The sequence below is a fragment of the Delphinus delphis genome, chromosome 8 (genome assembly GCF_949987515.2).
Source record: "Delphinus delphis chromosome 8, mDelDel1.2, whole genome shotgun sequence".
NCBI lineage: Eukaryota > Metazoa > Chordata > Mammalia > Artiodactyla > Delphinidae > Delphinus > Delphinus delphis.
The window spans coordinates 51,782,932-51,796,165 of record NC_082690.1 but is presented as its reverse complement, the minus strand read 5'-3'; positions in this window follow the sequence as shown (position 1 = coordinate 51,796,165).

Below are 13,234 nucleotides of genomic sequence, written 5' to 3'. Positions count from 1 at the left end.
GTTCTAGCCAGAACAATCAGAAAAGAGAAAAAGATAACAGGCATACAATTCAGAATGGAAGAAGTAAACCTGTCACTGTTTGCAGATGGAATAATGTTATATATAGAAAACCTTACAGACTCCAGCATAAAAATAATTAAAACTAATACATAAATTCAGTAAAGTTGCAGGATACAAAATCAAAATGCAGAAATCTGTTGTGTTTCTATACACTGATAATGAACTATCAGAAGGAGAAATTAAGAAAACAATGTTATTTACAACTGCAATAAAAAGAATAAAATACCTAGGAATAAATTTAACCAAGAGGTGAAAGACCTGTATTTAAAACTATAAGACATTAATGAAAGAAATGGAAGATGACACAACTAAATGGAAAGCTATACCATGCTCATGTGAAGAAATAAACTACTTTTATATGACCAATTAATCTTCAACTAAGGAGGCAAGATTATACAATGGGGAAAGAGACAGACTTTAGTAAATGGTGCTGAGAAAACTGGACAACTATATGCAAAAGGATGAAACTAGACAATATTTTTACACCATATACAAAAATAAATTCAAAATGGATTAAAGATTTAAATGTAAGGTCTGAAACCATAAAACTCCTAGAAGAAAACATAGGCAGTATTCTCTTTGAAATTGGTCTTAGCAATACTTTTTTGACTATCACCTCAGGCAAGGGCAATAAAAGCAAAAATAAACAAATGGGACTACATCAAACTAAAAAGCTTTTGCACAGTGAAGGAAACCATCAACAAAATGAAAAGGCAACCTACTGAATGGAGAAAATATTTGCAAATGATATATCTGATAAGGGGTTAATATCCAAATTTTATAAAGAAATCACATAACTCAATATCAAAAAACAACAAGAAAACCAATTAAAAAGTGGGCAGAAGTCTTGAGCAGACATTTTTTTTATCAAAGAAGGCACAGAAATGGCCAACAGACACATGAAAAAATGCTCAACATCACCAATCATCAGGGAAATGCAAATCAAAACCATAATGAGAGATCACCTCACACTTGTCAGAATGGCTATTAGCAAAAAGACAACAAATAACAACTGATGATGAAGATGTAGAGAGAAGGGAACCCCTGTGCACTGTTGGTGGAAATATAAATTGATACAACCCCTATGAAAAACAGTATGGCGATTCCTCAAAAAATATTTTAAATACCTATCAGATGATCCAACAGTTTCACTTCTGGGTATTTATCCAACAAAATAACCCTGACTAATTTGAAAAGACATATGCACCCCTGTGTTCACTGCATCATTATTTACAACAGCCAAGATATGGAAGCAACCCAAGTATCCATTGATAGATGAATGCATAAATGGAATTTTAGTTAGCCCTAAAAAAGCATGAATCTTGCCATTTGTGACAACATGGATGGACCTACAGGGTAATATGTTAAATAAGTCAGACAGAGAAATAAAAATACTGTATCATTTCACTTAAATATGGAATCTAAAAAACAAATGAACAAACAAAACTAAACAAAACAGACTCATAGATACAGAGAACAAACTTGTGTTTCACAGAGGGGAGAAGGTAGGTGGTCAGGCAAAATAGATGAAAGAGATGAGGAGGTATAAACGTCCAGTTATAAAATAAATAAGTCACGGTGATGTAATGTATAGTATAGTGAATAGAGTCAATAATATTGTAATGACTTTGGTGACAGATTGTTTCTAGACATCATGGTGATCAATTCATAATGAATATGAATACCTAATATGAATATGAAGATAAACCACTACGTTGTACACCTAAAACTAATGCAATGTTGTATTTCCACTATACTTCAACAACAACAAAAAAGAAAATGTAACTCAAAGGTTATAATTTTATTGTCCTGAGCAACATTAACCATTTTTATGTCTAACCTAAAAATCTTAGTCTAACATGCTTTTTTTTAATCAGAACTAGTTTTTATTTTTTATTTTTAAAAAATTTGTATTGGGGTATAGTTGATTTACAATGTTGTGTTAGTTTCAGGCATAAAGCAAAGTGAATCTGTTTTACATATATTTAAACAAAACTCATGCAAATACATAGTTCTTCAAGTGTTCTTGCTACTAGCTTTATCATCTTCATGGTTTCTGTATTAATGATTTAATATATTCTTACATTTTCTTTCTGTATTTGTAGGAGTCTTTGTTTTTAAATATTTGAAAATATATTTGACAATATTCTTTACCTCAGTAAACCTCCTCAATAACCTATAACATAGTAGTAAGTCCATTTTACAGAGGTATAAATTGAGGCTTGGGAAGTGCAAGTGACTTCTTTGAGATGAGATAGGTCAGTAATGTTAGCTCTAGTGATTTCTCAGTTCTGGTTCTGCTACCATCTTCTGGTACCATCTCAGTTCTGGTTCTGGTACCATCTAGTGATTTCTCAGTTCTGGTTCTGGTACCATCTACCATCTACCAGTTCTGGTTCTGGTATCATTAGGTCAGTAATGTTAGCTCTAGTGATTTCTCAGTTCTGGTTCTGGTACCATCTGGTTCTGGTACCATCTTCTTTCTCAGTTCTGGTTCTGGTACCATCTTCCCTTCTATGCTGGATTCATGACAATCCCCTGATTTCTGTAATCTTTTCTATCTCACAAGAGCTATGGGAAAGGAAATACTGTAAATATTCCTTTCATACCAGTGTCACTAAAGGGGAGATCCTGCATGTAGATGCTTTTCAGCAAGCATTTTGTGATTTCAGTACAAAATGAGAAAAATCAATTCTGTGTGTTCGATGGAGGTTCCCAGAATCAATTTTTTCCTTGTCAGGAAACACTTTATCATAGTTTCTTAATATAAAACTATCTATCTTCCATGAAGAATGCAAAAGAGAGATGACAAAGTATTAAACTAACACATTTAGAGATGCCTGAGGCTGGAATCTGGACTAAATAGATTTAGCCAACCTTGATGGAACATGAGAAAATCAAATGTAGAAAAAAAAAAACAGTCTAGGCATCTGTTATCTTTCCTAGAGACCTTAGGCCTGAATTAATACTGACGGTTATGAATTAAAGTTGGCAATAGACTGGAGACACAAGGAGGCTTATTCATTTTATTTTATTTTATTTTATTTATTTTTAGTATTATTATTAGGGGAACTAGAAGAAATATGAATGTTCTTCTGTGGTAAAGGGTCCTGAGAGAGCAAAGACCTGACACTTTAAAAATGATCGAGCCATTTTAGTGTAACTGCTCTTATCTTTTACAGGAGCAAGTATGAAATGAAGTTTCTGAGCCTTGGTAACCCCTTGTTTTTATCGTTTATTGTGTAATGGAAGAAGATACTGTCATATAGACAGAAGGGAATGGTTGAGAGGAGTCATTTGTGGCATTTTGTAGTGTAGAGTATCAACCTGTGCCTGGAGTTGGTTCACAAACATGGCTACGGATAGAACGACAAAAGGACATTTTTACAAGTACAACTTTTAGGAACTTGTCCTTATTTACTGATCAGAATCTCCTGAGAATAGGATGGGGAACCTGTATTAAAATCAAATGAAAAGTATCCAGTCCACACAAATAATAAAACAAAGAAAAAGCAACCAAGTAACTGACCAAATACAAAGCAAGCCAAACATAACAACAATCTTGCCAAGTCTCATAATAAACCAGGTCTGGGTTTCAAAGTAGCATGACACCCCAGAGTAGTACAATTCTGAGGCCAACTGCAAGGCATGTTTTACTAAGTTCCTGTGCTTATAAATAAATAAAATAAACAAGCAAATAAATCCAAAGATATTGAGGATTGCCTTTATAATAATGATGTCACTTTCACTTACTTGCTATTGGAGAAACCATATCAGAAGAGAAAAGGCTGAAGTCACATCAGAAGGTGTGATAAATGCACGTATATTGCAACCTGGCTTGCGTGTGTCATGGCCCCTGTCTGCAAAACTCAGGAGAATGTGTTGTAATATATAAAACGTGTAAGTCTTAGTTGTTACTCTTGAGTTTCATGAAATACGATTCAGAAAGAGAGAGAGAAAGAGAAGAGAAGAAGGAGAGGGAGGGAGGAGGAGGGAGAGAGGGGGAGTGGGGGAAGGGGAGAGGGGGAGAGAGAGAGAGAAAGAGAGAGAGAGAGAGAGAGAGAGAGAGAGAGAGACGGTGCTATCTTTCTTTTCCAAATTGTAGGACTTATTTGAAATCTCTTACTTCTTTGGAGGCTATGGAAAACTAGAAGCATGACGTAAGATAAGACCTTATATCTAACATTAGCTGTGTGAGGTCAAAAAGTCAATTGCCCGTCAGGGTGTTAGTTTCTTAAATTGCAAAGTGGAAAAAATAGGATTGCTGTAGGGGTTAAAAGAGGTAATAATAAAGCACCTAGAACAGTGTCTGGTTATTTGTAAGTATTAAATAAAGAGTGTTATTACTTGGTGTTACACAATTCAGTTTTCATATCAGATGCATAAAAAAGAATCACTTATTCATTAAGCTATTTAGGCATTTTTCACTGAATTTATATATATTCAGACTCATGAATTTGCCATCTATAAATTGCTACTATCACAGGCTTGTTGAGAGCTTTTAATACATGAATACAGGCCAAGTGCTAAGAATATTGACTACCACAGAGTAAATGCTCAAGGGTGCCAGCTATTAGAATCATCAGCTATTGTCATTATCATTCAGCAAAGACAATAGTCAAAAACATCTAAAGACCCTTTCAGATGATTTTAAAAGCACTATACAGATTCTCTTAATATGAGCAGCGCAAAATGTTATAGCCACTGTATTGTCAGACTGAAATGATACAAAACGCTCAGTAAAGTAGTTAACAGCTCTAACCACAGAGAGAGAGTCAGCATTTCTGGATCCGATTTCAAATCATAGCATTTTATGTATTTTTAAGTACCTGGTGACACCTACTTCCCTGGAGGTAGACTCCTTGGGGCAAGGGCTGTAGCTTTTATTTGGCTTGAGAAGTGTTATAAAATCTTGATTGTTGGCAAGATCTCATTCTCTAGAAATTGATGGGGTGGCTGAGAAAAGCCTTTAAGTAATTTAGATGGAGCATTTTAAAGTCAATTTAGAAGCTATTTAGGGAAGTCTGAGTCTGAAGTCAAAGTTGAAGTTGAAACAGCCAATGAGGCCTACAGGCAAAGAACCACAATCGATAAAGGCCATTATCCTAAATAAGTCCAGGACTTATAGCCCTGGACTTATGGCTACTCACCATAGCCCAGATGAGTGTTTTAATTCCTGTCTGCCAACGAGTTAAGGCAGATAGAATGAGACAAAGGGCCCAGAGGCTCAGAGGCTACAGAAGCAGAGTAAACTGTAATTCTGCCAAGAAGTTTCTCTGTATTTAGCAATTTTCTCCCTTGCCTTTCCTCCTGTTTCTGGCCCCTCCCCCTTGCTGTTCTGTCCCTGTCCTTACCCATCCCCCCAATTGTTCTACCCTAGCAAAGCCTTGACTTATCAAGACTCAACCAGAAAACTCTCTCCTCTATAAAAACTCTCTGGAGAGCTCCCTTTTTCTGACCAGTGGTTCTCAAATGATGGCTGCACATATCAGAATCGTATGGGACAATCACACATGCCTGGCGTTTAGCACCCAAGACTTGGATTCAGTTTGTCTAGACTGGGACACTGGCAATGGATTTTTTTTCCAAAGGTTTGTAGTAGATTCTAACATGTGGTTAGACTTGAACACCACTTTGGAATGACACATTTCTTCTTACTCCACTTTTCCTTGTAACACTCTACTGGACTTGGTTATTTCTTGTCTCTTGTCTTTCAAAATTACTCTGCTATGCGGATCGACCTAGAGTCTGTCATACAGAGTGAAGTAAGTCAGAAAGAGAAAAACAAATACCGTTTGCTAACACATATATATGGAATCTAAAAAAAAAAAAAAAAAAAAAAAAATGGTACTGATGAACCTAGTAGCAGGGCAGGAATAAAGAGGTAGACATAGAAAATGGACTTGAGAACATGGGGTGGGAGGGCAAAGCTGGGGCGAAGTGAGAGTGGCATTGACATATATACACTGCCAAATGTAAAACAGATAGCTAGTGGGAAGCTGCTGCATAGCACAGGGAGATCAGCTCGGTGCTTTGCGATGACCTAGAGGGGTGGGATAAGGAGGATGGGAGGGAAGTTCAAGAGGGAGGGGATATGGGGATGTGGGTATGCATATGGCTGATTCACTTTCTTGTGCAACAGAAACTAACACATTATTGTGAAGCAATTATACTCCAATAAAGATCTATTAAAAATAAAACTATACGGGAAGCCAATTCACACCTACTAGGATGGCTATAATAAGAAAAAATTCAGATATAATAATAAAAAAAACTACTCTACTATGAACTTCATGAATTCAGGGGCCTCTCTCCTTTTTCTTTATTTTGTTTCTGGAGGGACTAAAGTTGATACTCACACATTTCTTGATTTGTGAATTAATTCCTTTATTCACGCTTCACTTAATCATATTTTTAATTCTTATATTCTGGCATTGATGAATTCATTCATTCATTTACTGAGGCATTCCTTTACCAACAATGTATGTCTTACATTATTCAAGCAATGCATGAATGACTGAATAAATGAATGGATTACTATTTAGATTCATCAAAGTCTGATGCCACATTTTAGGAAAAGTACAAAGAAGATGTGCATAGGAGAACTCATTACAATTGTATATGATGTATACACACAGAGTCATACACATACCCAAATGTACATAACCCACATGCATATACATGTATGAGTTTATGTTCTTCAAGTTACAACTTAGTGGTTAAGAACAGAGGCTCTTGAGATCAGACTGCCTAAGCTGATTCCTAGCTCCACCAGGTACCATCTCTTCCCCTTACCTATCTCTCCTTCAGCTTCCTCATGAAGTAGGGGTAATATCATAAGCTACCTCGTATGAAGGTTGTGAGGATGAAATGTATTAATCTATGTAAAACAAGAGTAAGTGCTATATAAGTGTTAGCTATTAAATTTTTTGCTACTTTCTCCTTCATATTTTGTGCCATTTCATATTTATATATAGCCTTTCAGGACTGGCTAAGTCAGGCTGGGACACACTGATTGTCTCAGAGCTTTCAGATTGCCAACATGGCAGAGTTAGAGTTCTAAATGATGAGCCTGTCATTTTTCCACAGTGAACTGCTTGCATAGTTCCATGGAATAACTGCTGACATAAAAAAAGGAAAGGTAAAAGAAAACAAAGGTGTCTTGTCAACCTGAAGTCTTCCAGCCATTTGAAATAATTGCTATGAATTAATATGCTGTCTTCTCCAAATAGCAGTTAACATCTGTGCTCCCAACAGATGTTCATCACCTCTCATAGAACTGTTCCCCAATTATCCACATAACCTTAATTCTCTTTGTGAATTCTATATAGCAAATTTTCATCCAAGTGAGTTTTTTTCCTTGCTACTACTTCATGGTCAAAAAATCTACATAAAATTGATTTTTTTTTAACAGAATAGTAACAACCACAAAATACTGAAGGAAAAATATACATCATGTATTATATGTATTGTAATACATCACATAATATGTGAATTTATTAAACAATGTAAAATATACATATTATGTTTCAATACATGGTTTAGTAAGAAATAAATAATTTCTGTATAAAATATTATTTACACAGTTAGAAGTATTTATTTTACCTAATCTAAGTTTTGAGACTTAAGAGTTGTTTCTTTATGAAGTCTTTCTAATTATGAATCTAAGATTCATTCCTTAAACATCAACACATCTCAAATTTCATACTAGTCTTCATCATACATTCCTAAAATTGTCTAGAAGATGTTATGGCAGTAGCTGACTGCCAACAAATCTCAAAAAAAGAATCTCTTTTTTCTCTCTTAATATAATCTTGATCATCACTGGAAAATGTTCACATTTACAGTAAAGATTTTGCTTACTGATTTTCTGCCTCTGGGTAAATGAAATAATTATTTGGGAAAGAAGATAATGCAATGGAGTACAGAACTCCATTATTTCTTAAATTTAGGTCTTAATTGACAGAAAATTCTTATGCTGAATTCTTTCCACGCACTTACTTTGTGACCCAGGGTTAGTAAAACAATTTCTCTCAGACACAAAGTTTTTGTCATTAAAATAAGGTAATATCTCAAAGACGATTTCCTAGTTTTCTACCCCTGTGTGTTCCATGTCTAGCACAATGCCTGGAACGTGGTTATTACTCAATAACATTTTTCTAAACAAACTAAAAAGGAAACAGTAAACAAAGACTCCTTACTCTGCTTGCTTTGACAGCCTTTAGTCAGGGTCAAGTTAAATAAGGGCTGTGGAAAACCACTAAGTGCTGTGCCAACATAAATGGCAGCTCTACCACAAGTGCACAATGCCAACTCTCCTCCACCACCACCACCCATACTGTGGACTCGATAAGATGCTTCTCCGTGACTGTAAGTGTAAAGATTTCATCATCAAGTAGAATTTGGGTTAGATCATTGCCCAATACTCCAATTGAAGTAATACATACTAGTGGATCTATTTCAAACATTGGTGTGTATCACCTAACCATCCATTTATTCAACATGCATTGAATGACCATCATGTTCCCAATCTGTTCCAGGATTACAAAAGTACAGAAAAGAATTAAACATAGTTCTTCTTACTAAAATATTTCACAATCTAGTTTGGAGAAATAAGCATGTCAATAAATCAAGATACTGCAGGGCTGAAAATTATAAATTCCATGAAAGAAATGATGTGGAGATTCAGAGGAAGGAAAGTATTTTCCCAATGGACAAAAATATGAAGGACCTCATGAAAGTGTGGTTTATGGTCTAGATCACACATGATAATTAGTAATAGCTATTTATGAACCCAACATTTTGATAAACATTGACTGTATTCATTGTTTCATGTTAGGCCTTATATTTGGTACTGAAAATTCTGATATGAAAGAATCCCTGCCTTCAGTGAATTTACAAAATAGGAAAGATATGAAAAAATAGTATAAAAATTAAATACAATGACGCAAATATATCCATGAGATACCCAGCTCAACCAAAGGGTCTTTAAGGGAATCATTCCTTAAAGAAATATCACCTAAACTTAAACTTGAAGAAGGAAAAGGGAATTAATGGGGTCAAATTTTTATGAAAAGAAAAATTATGGGAAGCAGATACATATTCTGGATGTAGATAACATGAAGATGTTCAAGCACATATGTCTGATATCATAAAAGATCATTTATTCCTTCAACTATATGTAAAACAACCGAAATATAAAAGGCATGTGATATCCAAGTTAGCAAGATGGACATACTTTCGCATATTGAATATTATCAAGGAATAAGGAATGAAAAAAAGGCAGAACATTTATAGAGTGATTTATATACCATATGGATTTTATTCTAAAGATGGTTAGCAGGATTATTTAACATTCAAAGAGCACTCTATTTATTTATTATCTTTTTAAAAATTTATTTATTTATTTTATTTTTTGGCTGCCTTGGGTCTTCATTACTGCGTGCAGGTTTTCTCTAGTTGCAACGAGCAGGGGCTACTCTTCGTTGCGGTGCGTGGGTTTCTCATTGCGGTGGCTTCTCTTGTCGCAAAGCACAGGCTCTAGGTGTGCAGGCTTCAGTAGTTGTGGCACAAGGGCTCAGTAGTTGTGGCTCTCAGGCACTAGAGAACAGGCTCAGTAGTTGTGGCGCACGGGCTTAGTTGCTCCGTGGCATGTGGGATCTTCCCGAACAAGGGCTCGAACCCGTGTCCCCTGCATTGGCAGGTGGATTCTTAACCACTGCGCCACCAGGGGAGCCCCACTCTGACTATTTAAATTCCAATAGTCAGAGACAAAGATGACGTCAATATTATTCTAGACAAGGCAAGCAAGGGCACATAAACAGGATTTGTGAATGTGTGAAGAATAGAGTAAGTATCTTATAGTCTAGGAATGGGTGAATGAAGCTGGATGGGCTGGATCAGGACTAGATTATTGAGGATCTTGCCACCATGCGAAGGAGTTAACACTCTGTCCTGTGCTTGATTAAGATTGATGTGGTAGCCCTGTGTAGGATGGAGTAAAGGACAGAAAGCCCAACAGAGGAAACCAATTAGGAGTTGTAAAAAGAGTGTAAATGGGATTTTAAAAGTCCAGAACTAGGCTAGTTGAACAGAGAGTAGATATGAATCATACTCTGATGGTAAAATCTACAGTTAGAAAGTTTGTCATTTCTTATTAGTCTGTTCTTGGCTGATATGCTGATTACCGAAGGGAGCATAAGCAAGGGCATCCATAAGCATTTATCACAATTACTACAAATTAGAACCAGAAAACAAATCACTTTTGAAAATCTAGTAAGCCAATTGAATTAATATAATATTTTCATGGCAATCCATACACAAATCAAATGTGCAAAGCTTTTACTTTCAACTTAATTAGCCATATACTAGCAGTAATTTTTAGACAATAATAAACTGGTTCCAAATTTCAGGGTGTGATTTCACCCAGGCTGAGGACATTTTGCTTGTCATGTGTTGTTTTAGGGTTTTTTAGGTGCTGAATGGTGAATTCAATAACGTGCAACTCTGAGGAAGGCCTAGAACAAGTAATTTGCTCCAGAGAAAGGAATTTGTTTATTTTGGTCTAGGTTTTGCATCTTTAATTGATCAGTTCAACAACTGGCTTCATTTATGGAAAGTTCGAGTCCTGGTAAAGTTTTTTGGTTGGTGAAAAGATATACTGAAAAAAATGTTGCAAGCTTTATAATATGGAGGAGATGTGGATACTTCTCCATGTCACTTTGCATTTGATTTCTCTTTAGGCCATCTAGAGAGACAGCAACAATTTTACACAATGATATAGCATCCTTGTCAATAAAGCTTAAACTTTACTGACATACATCCCAGTGTAATCTTGTTTCTTCTTATTGGAAAGAATCTTATTTTTTTTCCCCTTGGCAAAAACAATATCTCCCCAGATACATTACTTCCCCAGGAGAAAAAAAAAATAGAAAAAAGGAAAAAATTGGGAAGTTCTTCACAATCTACTTTTGTAGAAACAGTTCATAAGGAAGAAATAACATGTAAAATATATATCCATCTAGAATATAGTAAAACAAACATATAAACCCAGAAAATGCCCTGTCTCTGGAATTCTAGTAGGTCTGATCACTCCAGCAAACTTAGGGTGATTTAATAATATGGAATATATGATTCTGTTTGCACTGAAGAATCTGAGAAGTACAGTCTATAAAAACACTCCATTGGATCCACCAGAGAGAAAGCCACACAGAGATTGGCTGTGGTGAGAGCTTAGTAAATATTTGGTGCTAATGATGATGATCAATTCTTTCCAATGAGCATGAACAAAGAACAGCAGTTACTTCACTGTACTACATTATACAGAAGTGTTATACTGCATTTGTATAAAAGTTTGAAGCTTATCACATTTATGAGTCTCATTTAGTCCTACCCCAAAACTCTGAGGGAGGAATGATGTTCTTTACCTCTTGCTTAGCAAGGAGAAAACTGAAGTCCACAGAAGAGTGACTCATTAGTGATTATAGTCACTATGATGCACATGTTAAAAACAGCATCAGAAAGCTCATGATTAGTAATTCACTTCTCATTAGCAAAAAAGGAAAGAGCTCCACGTGGACCTCCATGGATGATGTAAGATCCTAGAGGGATGGGTTTTGGTTTGTCCTCCTCATCTTTGGATCTCAAGTGCCTCATATCACACAGTCTCAGATACACTGTAGGAGCCTAGAATATGTTTCTTAGGTGAACAAATAGAAAGTCATTACCAACAGTAGGCATGTGTTGGGGCCCAGGGTGGGCTGCCCCAAAATATGCCACAAGGGAGTATTGATTATTTTGAATTAAAATTACTTAAGAAATGGTGATGCAAAAGGGACATGCTGACCCTCCTTTCTTTCTCCCTGAAAGCAGGAAATAATTCTCTCATGTGAAAGGTGCACCCCTGCATCTGGAGGTAGAAGGACACCCTTACCACCTATAGAAATAAACCTTGTTATTTCTTTAATTTATTACTGGAAGCCTAAATGCTGTTTAGATTCTTTACTAATTGAGCACCCAAAATCTGAGTTTCCTTGTCCTGTCAATGTCTCACAAATTTGTTGTTTCTTCATCTGCCAAGTATAAAGGCTACCTGATTTGGCCACTTTTTAGGTCCCATTTCTATGAGACCACCATGCATATGAATTAAAATTTGTTTCTTTTTCTCCTGTTAATCTGCCTTGTGTCAATTTCATTATTAGTCCAGCCACAAGAACTCAAGAGGGGTAGAGGGGGAAATTTCCCTCTCCCAAGCATATGCATTGAGCAGTGGAATTGGGGTCAACATTGTGTTAGATTAGACTTAGTAAGATGGAACACATCAACAAGTTTTTATATATTGACAATGTTATCCTTTATCTGTGATACATGTCAGAGAACAGTAGAACCCTATTTCACGGTAATATGACAGAAGAAGGAAAAGATCATTGTAGCTGTGTCAGGTTGCAGGTTTGGTGCTAAGATACAAAGAAGGCTCCCATCTGAAGACTTCTATAGATGCCATTTGCAGAGAACACTAGAATTGGTGCAATAAGTTTGAAGAGACGAAAGTACAATACTATATAGCCAGCCCTTCCCCTTATCCTTCAAGATTCAGCTCGCTTGCCATCTCCTGCAAGGCCACCTCGTGCCAGAGGCCTTCCTTAGTCACACTCTCTGAAGCATCTCCTACACACTATTAGCCTCAGCCCCAAGAGTTCAGAGCCCAGCTGGTTTCCTTCATAGCCCTTATCACCATGTGCAATTATTTCATTTATTAGTTTATTTGCTTATAATTGTATTTCCTAGTAGTTGGTTCCATCAGACAGAGGATGTTGACCATCTTGTTCATAGCTATCTCTACAATCTAAAAGGACTTCAAGCAATACAGGATAAAACAGTTAATCATTCTAGGCTGAAAGGTAAAAGAATATGGAGCAAGCCTCTCTCTTGATCAAAGGACAGGTATTGGAAGCTAAGGAAAAACATCTTTGGGGAAGAAATATGAAGTTTTCAGTTAAGTGGCACAACGAGGAGGCAGAGAGTAAGGGGAGAAAAAGGCAACTGAAAATAGCACCCAGAATTCCATTTGCATAGCCTAGTCAATGTTACCTGGGGCATGCCACAAGCCCTCTGAGCCTTAGTTTACTCTCAAAAGAGAGGATTTGGGCTTTAGGTGGTCTCTAAGATCTCTCCA